The sequence below is a fragment of the Canis lupus genome, chromosome 6 (assembly GCF_011100685.1).
Source record: "Canis lupus familiaris isolate Mischka breed German Shepherd chromosome 6, alternate assembly UU_Cfam_GSD_1.0, whole genome shotgun sequence".
Classification (NCBI taxonomy): domain Eukaryota; kingdom Metazoa; phylum Chordata; class Mammalia; order Carnivora; family Canidae; genus Canis; species Canis lupus.
The window spans coordinates 24,823,116-24,840,584 of record NC_049227.1 but is presented as its reverse complement, the minus strand read 5'-3'; positions in this window follow the sequence as shown (position 1 = coordinate 24,840,584).

The window sequence follows — 17,469 nt, the reverse complement described above, 5'->3', positions numbered from 1 at the left end:
CAGCCTCCTAGCTCCCCTAGCTATCCTTGGCACCTGTTCCTTTGGCCTTCCCTATAATCCTGTCAGCTTCCCAAAGCCTTCTTTTTTTTTTTTTAATAATTTTTTTTAATTTATTTATGATAGGCACACAGTGAGAGAGAGAGAGGCAGAGACACAGGCAGAGGGAGAAGCAGGCTCCATACACCGGGAGCCCGACGTGGGATTCGATCCCGGGTCTCCAGGATCGCGCCCTGGGCCAAAGGCAGGCGCCAAACCGCTGCGCCACCCAGGGATCCCTTCCCAAAGCCTTCTATTAAGTACTTTTTGAGCCTAAGTTTGCCAGAATATGTTTCAATATTCTTAAAACCAAGAATGTTGGCTTCCGTATTTCACACTGCTTTCTCTGAGGTCTTTTTATCTGTAAATCCAGTGACTGCTCCCCATACTCACCCCCAACTACTCCTCAGGCACAGAGTTGCTGCCAGATTTGAGTTTGTACAAATCATAAAAGAGGTAATCTGATACTGCACAAGGGGCACTGAAATAATAGTCATTAATCCTTGTTCTAATCCCGGATCTACCACTATTTCCAAAAATTTTGTCATCATCTTATTTTTTGCTTCCACCTATATAATTAGCACAGCCTTTACTTTTCAGAATCGAGATTGAATAGCATAGATTTCTGGAGGTCCTCAGTTGGTTATGAAGAACAGTTTTATTATGCTGTCACTGCTGGTTGTATCTAGAGACACAGAGCTGAATGAAACTCATTTTTATTTTTCTTTTCATCTTCAGCGCCTAGCATAGCTCCTCAGACCATAGTAGATACTCAAAAAAATGCTACTGAATATTTGAACTCAACCCCAAAAAATGTTCAATAAAGGAAAAAGGTTAAGACTTGTGCTATTAAGAAGGAAAGTATACTAAATCCAGATCCCATTAAGCCCCACCAGAGGAGCTAGAAAAGAACCTAGGAATTAAGAGAGATCTCCCCGGCAATGCTGGAAACACATTTGTGTAAAGTTTCTATTCATGTGAACTTTCACTTCTTTAGGTTACCAGTCATGGTCAGTAGTCTGGTGTCTATCATTGGGCGCCAAGGGTTCTATGATGTGGCTTATAAAACTCCCTTCTGGCTCCTATATACCAAATGTTGTTGTTGTTTTAAGAAAAGGAATTTTGGCATTAGAGAAAGATCCCTTGACACCCTGTGCAGGAGATGATGTGGATGTGGAATACTCTGGGAAATTTGCCTTTGATTCTAATTAACCTGTCTGCTCCACATTTTCATGTGGTCTTCAGCCCAGCAAGGTAGGAATGGTGTAAGACATTTTTTAAAAAAGATTTTATTTATTTGACAGAGAGAGAGCACAAGCAGGGGGAGCAGAAGAAGGAGAGGGAGAAGCAGGCTCTCTGCTGAGCAGGGAGCCCAATGCGGGGCTCCATCCCAGGACATTGGGATCTGAAGGCAGATGCTTAACCGACTGAGCCACTCAGGCACTCAAAGACATTCTAAATTCTCTTTCCCTTTCTCTTTCTAAACTTCAAAGTTACTGCCATATAGCTTCTACTTGTTTGTTGAGGACAGAATCCATCCTGGACCCAAACACAGAAAGCACTAATAGATTTTGCTCCTGTTCTGACTACACTATCCATCTAGCATATCCTGCTTTATTCTTTTGATAACCCGCATTTTCAGGAGATAGATGTCTTGACACTGAACCCCGGTCACCTGCTGACATGATTTCTCTACACCTCCCACCTTCAGAGTTGGTACATGTGTATGATCAAGAGCTCAAATTCTAAAGCCAAACCAGGTTCAAAGCCCAGTTCTGCCATGTTCTGGCTGTGGGACTTCAAGCAAGTTATAAGCCAAATTTCCTCATTAGTTAAAAATTTAAAAACATTTTTAATAAAAATTTTTAATTTTTAATTATTAAAAATAATTTATTTTTTATGTGTTTATTCCAAAGAGAGGGAGAGAGAGAGAGAGGAGGGGTAGAGGGAGAGAATCTCCATCAGACCCACTCCATGCTGACTGTGGAGTCTGACATGGGGCTCCATCTCATGAGCCTGAGATCATGACCTGAGCCAAAACCAAGAATCAGATGCTAAACCAACAGAGCCACCCAGATACCTCCCCCCCCCCCCACAAAAAAACCTTTTTAAATGGAGATAAATAATAAAATAGCCATTTTCTGGGTTACTGGGAGAACTCCTTAAGATCATGCATGACAGTTTCAGTCAATATGGACTTAAAAACAGCTGGTTTAGGGCTCAGTTGTGACTTCATTGAAGTCTAGTATTTTTGGTATTAGTATCCATTCTCCCACTCAATCCCCTGATTTGTCCCCTTACATCAATGTGTCACTTATGGAAAGCTAAATTTAATCATTTTAGGAAGGAGGCCAGAAGGGAAATAAATTTTAAAAATAATATAATTTGAAGTCAAACAGGATAAAATACATAACACCTGCCTGCCCTTACCTCTGCCAACTGGTTCCTCCCTCCCATTTAATGGGATGACATTCCACACCTTTCCCTGGCTCTGTGCCCACAGACCTTGAGTCACACATGTGCTTTCATCACATCCACAAGTTGCACAGAAAATATGCCCAATAGCCTGAGCCCCAGATTGGAGCCTGACTTTGAAGCCACATGAACTTGGGTCTATCCCTGGGGAAGCCACATTTGATCTGGCTCTTTGTTCCTACCTGCATCTTTGCTTAGCCCTGCTCAGCATCCTAAACTCCTGATCCCAGCCTCCCTCAATGTGCTTCATCCCACCACTGCTGGAGTCTAATTTTCACAGCTTCTCTAAGGACAACTCAGCATTTTATGGACATGCGTTCTTGAGGGCAAAAGTGAATAAATCTCTTTCCCTCCAATCTGCTTCTCTAAATTTATACTCAACACATACATGAGTCTTCCTCCTTAAAACTTTTCCTGAGGTTTCATGGGAACCTCCTTCCTACTTCTCTGAGATTTGGTTAAATAGTCTATGCTTAAATTTAATTGCCTTACTATTTAGTTCTACTTTGACCACTTCTAGATCCTCCTCCTGCTCCTCTTACTTCTACTTTAGTCAGTGCTCCTAAGGATGAATCCCTAATGATGGAATCTCAGACTGTTCAATAAATTAAAAATACATCCATTTGAAATTGAAATCATCTATGAACTGCATACTCCATCATGACATAACAAATAGCACGGGATAAACTACTAATGAAGAAGTATAAATTTCAGAGTAGGTACAGTACATGTTTAAGAGTCCAGGATGACGGAGGTTTAAGGGATCTTTCAACACAGATGAGGCCTAAATAAGAATCTACATGAGTAGTCAGGTTGAATAATTTATATTTAAATTAAAAATTGGAGAGAAGTCAATGAGAATACAGCATTCAATGTACAGATGAACAGAGAAACAAATTGATTAAGAACATACATTGAGGGACACTGGGTGGCTCAGTGATTGAGCATCTGCCTTCTGCTCAGGAAGGATCCCTGGGATCCTGGGATCGAGTGCCACATCAGGTTCCCTTCAGGGAGTCTGCTTCTCCCTTTGCCTGTGTCTCTGCCTCTTTCTGTGTGTCTCTCATGAATAAATGAATAAAATCCTTAAAAGACAAAAAAAAGAACATACATCAAGAGTCAGACAATCTGGTTTTTTTTTTTTTTTTTTTTTTTGAGAGAGAGAGAGAGAGACAAAGAGAGGATGAGTAGGGGAAAGGGGAAGAGGGAGAAGCAGACACCTTAGATCCTAGGACCCTGAGATCATGACTTGAGCTAAAGATAGACATTTAAACCAACTGAGCCATGCAGGTGCCCGAAGAGTCAGTCTCGTGTTTAAATACTGTGTTTAAATACTACCACTTCCCTAGCTCTATGACCGTGGGCAAATTAACTGCTCTAACCTCATGTTCCTCATCTGTAAAATGGGAATAGCTACAATATATGCCTTATAGGTCACTGTGAGTATTGAACAAGATAATTCATACTAATCACACATAGAAATATTCAATAAATGTTAGCTACTACTGTTTCTGCTGTTTTGTTGTGGCTATTGCTAATTGGAAGGTTTGGTGAGGTTAATTTATAATCAAATAAGAGTTGAGGTGAAGACCCAGGCTTTTAGTGTTGACCAGTTGGCTTTGAAGTGTTCTTAACCACTCCTTACTGATTTCTGCTACCCAAAAGAAGCCTCATTTTATCTAAATGTGTTAATTTGGAAAGATCTACAAGATACACGAGAAAATGAAAAAAAAAGTGAGGTATGTGTACTATAAGCTGATTCATGTTTTAAAAGGGAATATATATGTGCATATATATATACACACACACGTGAGTATAAACACATAACATATACACTAACATATAAATGTTTTAATCTTACATGTATATAAAAATGATGCTTAGTAAAACTTCAGACATTTCTTCACATTTCTCAACTAAAGCCCAAAGCTAAGGATTAAGAGAAAGCTAAGGATTAAGAGGTGTTAAGTCACTGCCCTTTCCATTCTAAAGAGAACTGTCAAAAAAGACTAAGGTAACTCTCTCTGGTTTGTGAAAAAGTGAGTCAGCTGGTCCTGCTACCCTGATACCACTCTGCTTTTGGGGCTACATCAGAAGCCTGGGGACAAGGGAGAAGAGATTACTTTTACACTCTTTGCTGAGAGGGACACTAAGGGAATCCCTCATAAAGGTTAGAAGTGCCTAGAAGAAGAGACTTGGCATCACATTCCTGGGATGATGCCCCCTTCTGCCGGGCCAAGTGTGGAAATGAGCCAGGGAGAGAAGAAAGAGACATAGAAGAGGGCACAGAAAGTGAGATGGGTAGAGAGACAACAGAGGAGAGGCCTGCAGCCTGAGACGAGGTGTTCTAAAGATATGTATCTTGTGTGTCAAGTAGATTCCCAGAAGGTACCTGGGCTTGAACAGGTAGACCCAACAGACAGAGGATTAAAGTCACACAACATGATAAACCCTCTTGCCCCAATTTTTTTTCCTTGCCCCAACAACAGAGTATCTAGAGCTTAGAAATGGGAAAGGGAAAGGTGTCTGGGAGACAGACAAGCCACTTGTCTCTAATCTAGGTGACAGAATGGAAGGAGTGCAAAAAAGTAGCCAGTCCTCTTGTCCACTGCTGGTCTCCAGGAGCACAGAGCAAATCTATGCTGGGGAGAGGGGAACATGTGCAATGTACATTGAGTTTGTGATTAACATTTTTAAGTGGACAAACTTTTATAACTTAAAGTAATTCTGAGTTGTGGGATCATCCAAAGAAGTCACTAAGGGATATTGTATATAGCAGGGGAAAAGCAGAAATTGGGAGAAAAAATAAAGTTTTGATTTAAGACTTGTTTGAAAAACTAGTTGTAGTATATTCCACCCACTTCCCTACACACACACACACACCCCTTGTTTTGCAATACATTTGGTAACTACTATTATATCATTCTGTATCTTTTATTTTTATCCACATGTGTGTATTATTTTTATATTAAAATAAACTGTTGCTTTCTTCATGTAGATGCTCCCAAAGTATTTCTCTTCCTGCTAGGTCCAGGGTTAGGCTAATTTCTCAGCTCCCTAGAAAGGAAGGTGGAGCTACCAGAATGTGGGCAGAAGTGATACATACTTCTAAGCCTAAAATCATATGAGATCCTCCACAACTGTCTCTCTAAGCTCTTTGCTCTGGCTCTTGCTCTCCTGTTTGTCGACTGGCTGATTTCAGAGGATCCAGCACAAGGATCTTAGGAGGCCTGAGAGAGAGTGGAGTCTATGAACATAAGGGTCCTGAGTCACTTTGTGGAGGAGAGCTAGCCAGGAAAACCCATCAACACAGAACTTTTGCATTAGGCTTCAGCCTCTGAGCTTTGGGTTAGTTTGTTTCTACAGCATAACCTAGCACCCATTTGTTGTTGTTTTTTTTTTTTTTTTGACAATTTTTTAAAATTTCATTTATTTATTCGTGAGAGATACAGAGAGAGAGAGAGAGAGAGGTAGAGACACAGGCAGAGGGAGAAGTGGGCTCCATGCAGGGAGCCCGACATGGGACTTGATCCTGGGTCTCCAGGACCACGACCTGGGATGAAGCCAGCGCTAAACCACTGAGCCATCCAGGCTGCCCCCAGCACCCATTTGAATAATACATTGGAAATCCAGAGTTTGTTCAGAATGCCTTTATTCTTCTTGTTAAAGTCTTATTGTCCATAGAGATTATGAACACTGTCCTTCAGATAAATTAATAAAACAGCTCACAACAAAGTAAAGAGAATATGGGTTTTGTCATTGTTGTTGTTGTTGTTGTTGTTTGAGAATATGGGTTTTGAAGTAAGACCCGATTAGAAAGCCCAGTTCTGTTATTTTCTTTTAGACTCAGAGGGAAATCCTGGACCAGTGGCCAGGTTTCTGTCTTCTTGCCAGGACACCATGAAATGCCCCTTATTCCCTCCTTACAAAATATATATGAAACAGAATTAAAATTCTTCTGGGATGCCTGAGTTGCTCACTGGTTGAGTGTCTGCCTTCAGCTCAGGGTGTGGTCCCGGAGACCCAAGATTGAATCCCATATCGGGCTCTCCTTGAGGAGTCTGTGTCTTCCTCTGTCTATGTCTCTGCCTCTCTTTCTATGTCTCTCATGAATAAATAAATAAAATCTCTAAAAAGAGAGAGAAAAAGAATTAAAATTCTTCTGTCTGTAAATAGTTGACAAAATAGTTGAAACAGTTCTATAAAACTGCCCTTTTTCTGTAGGAGTTTTTGAAAATGTTTTATTTTTGAAGGGGATTACATTTCAGTTGAGTACTAGAAAAGAAAACCTGATTCCTTCCAGAGAAAATAGGAATCTCCATGAAATAATGGATATAGGAAATGATTGTCCAAAGCTGCATCAGGTGAAAAGCTGATGGAACCTTATAATGGATGGATCAGGCTGATACCTAAAAATCACAAAAGATACTCCAATTTGACATTTTTTCCCCAGATGTCTTGCAATAGTAATTACACAATACTATTTATGCAATCATTTTGCTAAATATTGATATGGCCGCTAGATATATCAGTTTACAGAAAGTACAGAGACAGAAAAATAGGTTAAATTCAGCTACAGGGTCAAATTAGCTAAATTAACTAAATGATACGATTTTTAGATTTGTTTCCAAGTAATGCAAGGAGGGGGTAGGTGGGTGGGTGGGGGTATAAATGAAACAAAATTGGCCATGTGTTGACAATTGTTGGAGCAGAGTGATGGATACATATGGATTCTTATACTATTCTAGCTTTTAGTATATATGGTTGAAATGTTTCCACAAGGAGGGAGAGAGAGAATAAAGAAGGAAAGACTACAAGTTGGATAACTATTTTGAGAATTTTGCTATAAAGGAGAAGAGGAATGAAGAATTGGAAGAGGACAAACAGCTCAAGATATTTTAATAAAGGAGATATTACCATGTGCTTGTGGCTGACTGTCTCTTTACTACAACTCCTAGTCCAAACAAAAGGAAGAAATGGATGGTATGGAAGAGAGGTTACTGAAGGAGTAATGTTCTTGAGTAGAAGAGAGTAGATGATGTCAAGGACGCAGTGGAGAGGGTGGCCCAAGCTAGGAACTTGATGATATTCATTGTCACTGAAAGGAATGCAGAGGGTATGGGCAGAGTTTTAGGAGTATGGGTTGAGTAGGCGCTGGTGGGGGAACACAGGACTAGCTGAGGGAAAGGCACGAGCCCAGGGCAGCACATTGACAAGTCCTCAAAATAGGCAAAGGGATATTCCTCTATGGACTCAACTGCCTCCATGTTCATACTTTGCTAAGGGCAAAAGGCAATCTTAGCCCAACCCCCAGGAGCCTGTAAGTCTACTTTAACATATAAAAACTCCTTTAGAAATTTCCCTTTAGGGGATCCCTGGGTGGCGCAGCGGTTTGGCGCCTGCCTTTGGCCCAGGGCGCGATCTTGGAGACCAGGGATCGAATCCCACGGGCTCCCGGTGCATGGAGCCTGCTTCTCCCTCTGTCTGTGTCTCTGCCTCTCTCTCTCTCTCTCTCTGTGTGACTATCATAAATAAATAAAAAAATTAAAAAAAAAAAAAAGAAATTTCCCTTTATCTCTAAACCCCCAAGATACGTGTTGGCAATCATCCTCCAAGCACATGGCCCACTGATATACATCTAAAGAGTCTCATCTTTGGTCAAAGGTGGATTTATTAAAGCACGGGGACAGAACAGGTGGGCACAAAGAGCTGCACTGGGGTTGTGAGGAGCAATTGATTATATACTTTGGGGTTAAGGGAAATAAAGATAGGAGAAGTTTGAAAAGGATTTTCTTATGCTAAAGAAGACTCACAGAAAATCCAAAACCTTGCTATTGTCAATGTGAGGTTGTTTTTCCCTCTAGCAAGGCATTAACATTAAGACAGTTGGGACTTTCCTGGAGGAACATTATACTCTACCTGCCCCAAGTATTTTGTCATGGGCTGCAGGTTATAAGGACATTTAATTTTATCTATATTTCCTTCTAGAAGTTAGGTTATTGATAAGAGTGCTCTTTTCTTGTAAATTAGTAAGACATTTGTAAACTGAGGGGAACTCAATGTTTTGCAGGGACTATAATCTATAAATAAACCACTTGTTTGTCCTTCCCCTCAGCTTTTAGGGCAGCTAGAAGTGCCTAAGGAATGTCACACATATCCCACCTGGGTGTGGGGTGTTAGCTTGCCTTCTGCTCCCTCATCACTTAGATGTCACTCCTTTCCCCTCATTAGTTCTTTAAAAACTTTCCCAGTAGGGACGCCTGGGTGGCTCAGTGATTGAGCATCTGCCTTTGGCTCAGGGCTTAATCCCGGGATCAAGTCCTGCATCAGGCTTCCGTTATGGAGCCTGCTTCTCCCTCTGTGTCTTTGCTGCTCTCTCTCTCTCTCTCTCTCTCTCTGTCTCTCATGAATAAATAAATAAAATAAAAATCTTTAAAAACAAAAACTAAAAACTTTCTCGGTCTTTGTTCTCAGACCCAGCATGAAAGACCTTCTCTTTTGTAGTGTCTCCCTTGTGCTAGAGCATAAGCCCCAAAAAGAGCCTTTCCTGGAAATTCCCATTTGGCCCCAATTGATTTCTATTGCTTGGAGAGCCCAAGGACCCAACTCAGTAACTTTATCAAGAATGATGGAGAAATTATAATAGCATAGCATAACAAAACTAGCATAGCAGAGAAAGAATCTGCAGAATAATAGAACACATTTTGTTCCAGGTAAGATCTGATATAGGACTAAGCCAGAACATCTCTGGCTGAAGTTAATTATTTATGATTAAGGAAAAAAATTACATAAGCACCCAGGCAGAGTAAGTGAGGCTCTACAATACTATTCTTGAATTCAGTTCTGACACTAACTGGGATTAACATCAGACCCCACAGCTTTAAAGGTACAATCCCCTCAAGACTTTCCTCACTTTATATGTTAACTGCAAGTTCTGGGGTCCCCCAGGCCACCCAAACCTCTGACCAACTGGCTATAAAATCAGGGGGTCCCACAACTCCCGTATGTTCCTTAAGCCACTAGAACACAGAACTCAAGTGCTATACTTAGTTTTATTACAAATGACATAGATCAGAACCAGCCACATAAAGAGAAACATAAAGCAAAGTCTGGGAGGGTCTTCCATGCTCCCTCCCTGTGGAATCAGGGAATGTCACCCTCCCAGCACATCCAATGTATTCACTAACCAGGAAGCTTCACCAAGTTTTTATCAGGGAATCATTAGCCAAGTGACTGCAGTCAATCTCCAGCTCTCCTTCTCTTCCAGAGGTTGGGATAGCTTTGAAGTTCCAACCATGTAATCACATAGTTGACCCTTCAGGTGACCAGACCTTTCCTCCTGAGTCACTTTGCTAGCATAAACTCAGGTGTAATTTAAGGGGTTCATGAATAACAAAGATACTCCTACTACTCAGGAATTCTAAGGGTTTAGAGTCTCCAAGGGCTTAGGAACCAAGGACAAAGGTCAGTTACATTTTTTATTATGCAACAGACACATAGCAATAGAAAAGAACTTGGTTGACATTGGGTTTCTTCAAAGTAATATTTAATGCCAAATAACAGTGGAACAAAGTCCACAATTTTCTGAGGGAAAGAAAATTTAACTCAGGAAACTCATACTCACCCAAGTTATTCTCCATATAAAGTCAGTAGACAGACATTATCAACTAAGCAAGGGAATATAGTAATTATAAGCCCTTCTGAAGAGAAAAAAATCTACTAGATGTTAAAATCAGCTAACAACAACAACATTAAAGAATACAAGGAAAGAAGCTATGTGAAAAGGACTATTGGTGAGTTTTGAACCCCACTTAGACATTAAATCAGGGTTTCTTAGTCATAGCACTTAGGTTTGGGGCTGGATAATTAATTCTTTGTTGTAGAGGCTGTGCATTGTTAGATATTTAGCAGCATTCCTGGTCTCCACCCACTAGATGCCAATAGCACTCCCCACAGGTTTGACAACCCAAAATGTTTCCAGACATTGCCCTATATTCCCCTAGGGCACAACCGCCCCCAGTTGGGAATCAGTGACATAAACTAATGCTTCATAATTGAGGAAGTTATGGTTACAGAAGAGAATGTACAGGTCTCAAAACCTGACAATAATATAACAAAAACCAATTCAAGGCACTAGGTGAAGGGAGATAAAAGAAAGAGAATGTATCAATTGATTAATTTCTTAAAGTAGATATTGATTGATAAGCTTAAATAGAAAAAGGTAGTTTAAAAAATTACTCCAATCACTAGGTTTTCCTTAACTTTGGTGGGATCTTTTAGGAACTAATGACATGTCTAGTTAAGAAACACCTACCTGGGGGGTGTCTGGGTGGCTCAGTCAGTTCAGCATCTGACTCTTGATCTCAGCAGCTCAGGTCTCAATCTCAAGGTCGTGAGTTCAAGCCCCACATTGGGCTCCACACTGGGCATGTAGCCTACTTAAAAACAAAACAAAACGAAAGAAAGAAATACCTATCTGGTATTTGACTATTCTTCAGTTTCACTTCAATTGTTTTTCTGTGGATTAAAGTTCAGTATCATTTTACTTAAAATATTATGCATACCCCAGATCCATTTTTTTATCAGTTCATCTACCTACTTCCATCTGTAAATATGCCTAGAGTAATATGTAAAATGATGTGTGCTCAGAGCTGTTAACAGTTGCTTCTTGTGGTGAAATTTGAAATGGTCTTTTACTATATTCTTTGTATTTTTCTATGTTGCTAGAATTTTAAAATGAATGTTAATTGCTTACATATGAAAACATTTATTCTCCATTGCTTTCCTGTTTGTTTTTTTTTTAAGTAAATCATTTTTGTAGATATGGCTTCTTTACTCAAATATTTGCTGAATGCCTGTAGTGTGTTGGGCTCTGTTCCACCTTTCTGGAATTCAATGATGAGCAAAATAGTTAAAGTACCTGCATTCTTGTTGGCCTGGAATGGGCTGACAAGAACCTTTGGTATAATATTAATATTAATCAGGCATGGTAACTACAGCCTTATTCCTGATTGAATGGAATGCCTCTAACATTTCATCATGAAGTGTTCCTAACATTTCAATATAAAATTAAGTTGTTGATGTCCATTACTTATCATATTACAGAAATTCCCTTCTATTTGTATTTACTTTTGGGGACAATGAAGGTTGTCATGAATTAATGCTAAAATTTGTCAATGACCTTTACTGTATACATTGAAATGCTCATATTGTTTTTTTTTTCTCCTTTTACCTTTTCTTAGGATAAATTAAGTCAGAGTTTGATATACAATCAGTCAAATTGGTCATAATGGATGTTTGATTTTTGTACATTGCTGAGTTTAGTTTGTTAATGATGTATTTTTTACTTTTTATTTGTGTTCGTAGTTTTTCAGTTTGCCTGTGAGTTTCTCTTTAGCAGTGTTTTTATCTAAAAATGCTACCAATGCTATTCTAATCTCAAAAAATGAGATGGGGGTGCCTGGGTAGCTCAGTTAGTTAAGTGTCTGCCTTCAGCTCAGGTCATGATCTCAGGGTCCTGGGATTGAGCCCCATATTGGGCTCCCTGTTCAGAGGGGAGTCTGCTCAAGTCTCTCTCTCCTTCTTCCTTAAAAGAAGACAGACAAAGACAGATATACACACACAGAAAGGTATGTGATCAGACAGGCAGAGATTATAACAATATATCTAAAAAGCCAACTCCAATGATTACTGAAAATACTAGAAGCTAAGAGAAAGGCATAGAACAGATTCTCCCTTATAACCTTCAGAGACAGCATGGCCCCTACTGCTACTGACATTTTAATCTCAGATTTCTAGTCAGAACTGTTACAGAAGAAATCTCTGTCACTTGAAACTACCTAGTTTGTGGCACTTAAATGTAAATGATTTAGTTAATTATTGTAGAAAGTAATATGAAACTTGGTGTTTTGCTGCCCCGAAAACACCAGCTCAGTATTCCTTGTGTATTTTGAACCATCTAATTACTTATAATAACATTTTGACTACCTGACTGCTTCATTGTTAGACTAGATTCTTTTCTATCTGATACATGTTTTATTATGTATTGATTTTATACATTCTCTCAATGGCTAGGCATTTTATCTCTATGTATTTTTTTTAAGATTTTATTTATTCATTCATGAGAGAACAGAGAGAGAGGCAGAGACGCAGGCAGAGGGAGAAGCAGGCTCCCTGCCGGGAGCCCAATACAGCACTCAATCCTGGGACCCCAGGATCATGACCTGAGCCAAAGGCAAAAGCTCAACCACTGAGCCACCAGGGCACCCCTCTATACAGTTTTTAGCACAAAAAGACAGATTTTTTTTTTTTTTTAAGTTTGTAGGATCAGGAACAGGAGATGCCTTCTTCCCTTTCTGAATATATTTTAGTAAACTTTTCTCTCTATGATATATATTGTAAGTGGAGCTTTGTTTCACTCAGAACATAGTAGTCAAAAATGCATGTATAATTATCTTAAAATTAGAAATCAGTGGATAGAAAGAAATAAAACAGTAGAGAAAACAAAAATCAATGCCTAGAAGGTTAGACATATAACTTAAGAAATATATATATAATAGGATAATACTCTTTAGGCATTCCTGCCTCATACCAGAATAAATTCCAAGTGACTAAAGATTTAAATTTAAAAACTGAAACCATCTTAGTATGTGGGACCTGTTATCTTGTAGCATCCTCTCCCCAAAACCAAAAAAATACGTACCCATAAACAAACCCAGAAAAAGCATTCCAAAGCTCAGCAATAACAATGAGCAAACAGGAAATACTAGGTACTAGGCTCTGCTGAATGCTAGAGACACAAAGACAAATATGACAAAGCCATTCCTGGACTGCTGTTGCACACTCCATTAGAAGACAACCAAGTGTTATATGAAAACCTCTACACTCTAGTCAACATTAATGAACCAATTCTTCATAATGACCAAGGGTAATGAAAGCAAGTAGAGGAAGGAGGAGAGAGGACCAACAGGACATACACACACTAAAAGATGGATGAACCTTGAAAACATTTGTATATATGTGTGTATGTATCTCCTATTGGTTCTGTTTCTCTGAAGAACCCAGACTAATATACCCTGTAAGTACTGACTGAAACCCCTATTTGGTTCAACCATGACTGGGTTCACTGCATACCCCCTCCCCAAACAAAAGTAAGGTCTCTCCCTATTGGCTACAAGGTACCAAGTTTCATGGTATGAAAGGCACCCTGGCTTGTAATGCCTCTTAAAGCATTTCTCCTTGATAATCTCCTAGGGCTTTTCTCCATCAGTAGCACAGTGAATTAAAGAACATTAGACCATAAAGTTTTTGAGGGCAGGCACTCTTTAGTATTTGTGACAGTATCTAGTTTGTGCATAATAGGAACAAGATATAGAAAATAAATAGCAGGGGCACCTGGGTGACTTAGTCAGTTAAGCATCTGCTCAGGTTATGGTCCCAGGGTCCTGGGACCAAGCTTCACATAGCGTTGAGCTCCCTGCTCAGCACAGTCTGCTTTTCTCTCTGCCTCTGCCCCTCCCCACCACTCATGCACTCTCCTTCTCTTTCAAATAAATAAATAAAGCCTTTAAAAAAAATCAATCAGTGTAATCTACCTTACTGATAGGCTAACAAAAATCACATGATTATATTAATTGATGCAGGAAAGGTATTTGCCAAAATTCAAGGCTTATTCATGATAAAGATTTTCAGAAAAACAGGAATACAGGAGAACTTCCTCAGCTTGATAAACATCATCTACAAAAAAAGGTACAGTTCACATTACTCTCAAGCATGAAAGACTAAATGCTTTCCCCCTGATATCAGGGAAAATGCAAGCATACTTGCTCTTACCATTCTTATTCAACATAATGTTGTAATTCTAACTGATGCAATAAGGCAAGAAAAGGAAATAAAAGGCACATAATCTGAAAAAAAAGAAGTAGGGGGAGGAGTTAAGATGGTGGAGGAATAGGGGACCTTAATTTTGTCTGGTCCCTGAAAATCAGCTAGATAGTTATCAAATCATTCTGAACACCTATGAAATCAACCAGAGATCTAATAAAATTTGTAGAATTGCTACAATTCTACAAATAGAAAAGCGATAACTTTTTGCAAGGTAGGAGGTGTGGAGACATGAACCAAAGGCGATATATCGGAAGATAACCTACAGGAGGAGGGAGCCTCCATAAGCTAGCAACCGAAAGTGTTATAAACAGCAAAGTGCAAAATCAGAACTTTTAGAAGTCTGTCTAAAAGGTGCTTAGTGGTGAAGCAGGGTAAAATCCCAGGTGGTCTCAGGATGCCCAGGGTCACATAAAGAATTGGGGTGCCCAAGTGTGGCAGAGTTCCTCCGGGGAGGAGTGGTAGGGGTGTGTGCCATGTGAGTCCATAACGTTTGGAGACTCAAAATGGGGTCATGTGCCTGAAATTAAAAAAGCTCCATTACAGGCTGAGTGAATCCAGAGTTGAGACAAAACAGGGAGACAAGAGTGATTAATTTTCTAGGAGGGCTCATTGAAAAGTGGAGGGCATAAACTTGTAGCTCTGGGACTAGAGATCAGGGCACTGCCATTTTTATCCCCCACATCAGCTCAGGAGCCACTTGCACTGAGCCCAGCCCCCTGGCAAAGGTGGTACAATTCTGCCTGGGCACAGACACCTGAGAATCAGGGTAACAGGCCCCTACACCAGAAGACTACCAGGAACTTCTAGCTAATACCAAGTTTACCAATCAAAGAGAACTGCAAAACTCCAGCTCTTAAGGAAAGCAGTATATAGCATTCATGCTTTTTTCTTATTATTCCTTAGTCTCAGTTTTATATGTTTTTCCTTTTCAGCTATATTCTTATTTTATCAATTATTTTTAAAAATATTTTTTAATTTTCATTTTTACATTTATATTTTATGTATATTTTTTATTTTTGGCTTTCTTTCATTGTATTCAATTTCATTTTTTGTATAAATGTAAGTTTTTCTTTCTCTCCTATTTTGGTATCTGATTTCTTCTAATAAACAGACCAAAATACACCCAGGATCTAGTTTATTGTTCTGTTCAACATCTGTTTGATTTTATTCTTTTTGGGGGGAGAAGTGGTTCTGTTTTCTTCTGATTTGCTTATTGTATATTTTTCTGGTGTCGCTGTTGCTGTTTTTGTGCTTTCTCTCTCTTTCATTTACTCTTTTCTGGACAGAATGAGAAGATGCAAGAACTTGCCCCAAAAGAGAGAACAAGAGGTAGTACTCACTGCCAGGGATTTAATCAATATGGATATAAGTAAGATGTCAGAACTAGAATTCAAACAATGATTATAAAGATACTAGCTAGGCTTCAAAAAAGCATGGAAGACACTAAACAATCCCTTATTGGAGAAATAAAAGAATTAAAATCTAATCAAGTTGAAATAAAAAAGGCTATTACTGAGATGTTATCAAAAACAGAGGCTCCAACTGGTAGGATAAATGAGGCAGAGGAGAGAATCAGTGATATAGAAGACAAAATGATGGAGAATAAGGAAGCTGAGAAAGAGAGATAAACAACTACTAGATCACAAGGGGATGATTCGAGAGATCAGTGATACTATAAAGTAAAACAATATTATAATAATTGAGGTCCCAGAGGAAGAGGAAAGAGAGAAGGGCAGAAGGTTTATTTGAACCAATGATAGCTGAGAACTTCCCTCATCTGGGGAGGGAAACAGGCATTCAATTCTATGAGGCACAGAGAACTTACCTCAAAATCAGTAAAAATAGGTCAACACTGGGAAACCTGGGTGGCTCAGTCAGTAAATGTCTGACTTTGGCTTAGATCGTGATCTCAGGGTCCTGGGATCAAGCCCTCCATCAGGCTCCCTGCTCAGTGGCGAGTCTGCTTCTTCTTCTTCCTCTGCCCCTCTCTCTATATGTGTTCTCTCTCTCAAATAAATAAATGAAATCTTTAAGAAAAACAGGTCAATACCTCAACGTTTAATAGTGGAGCTTGCAAATTTCAGTGATAAAGAAAAATCCTGAAAGCAGCTGGGGACAAGAGGTCCTGAACCCATAAGGGAAGAAACATAAGGCTGGCAACAGATACGTCCACAGAAACCTGGCAGGCCAGGAAAGACTGGCATGAAATATTCTCAGTGCTAAATGATAAAAACATGCAGCAAATAATACTTTATCCAGCAAGGATGTTATTCAGAATAGAATGAGAAATAAAGAACTTCTAGGACAAACAGAAACTAAAAGAATTTGTGATCACTAAACCAGCCCTGCAGGAAATATTAAAGGAGATCCTTTAAGCAAACAAAGAGCCCAAAAGTAACAAAGACCAGAAAGAAACAGAGATAATATACATAAATAGTGACTTTACAAGTAATACAATGGCACTAAATTCCTATCTTTCAATAATTACTCCAAATGTGAATGGCCTAAACTCCAATCAAAAGACAGAGAGTAACAGATTAGATTTAAAAAAAAAAAAAAGACCCATTGATATGGTACTTCCAAGAGACTCATTTTAGATCCAAAGACACCTCCAGATTGAAAGTGAGGGAGTGGAGAATCATTTATCATGCTAATGGACATCAAAAGAAAGCTGGGGTAGCAATCCTTATATCAGACAAATTAGATTATAAACTAAAGACTGTAATAAGAGATGAAGAAGGAAACTCTATCATAATAAAAGGGTCTATCCAACAAGAAGATCTAACAATTTCCCCTAACTTGGTAGCAGCCAAATAAATAAACCAATTAATAACAAAATTAAAGAAACATTGATAATAATACAATAATGGTAGGGGACTTTAACACCCTGTTCACAGCAATAGACAGATCACGTAAGAAGCAGAAGATCAACAAGGAAACAAGGGCTTTCTTTGAATGATAAACTGAACCAAATGAACTTCACAGATATATTCAGAGCATTTCACCCTAAAGCAGCAGAATACACATTCTTTTTGAGTGCACATGGGACATTCTCCAGAAGAGATCATATAG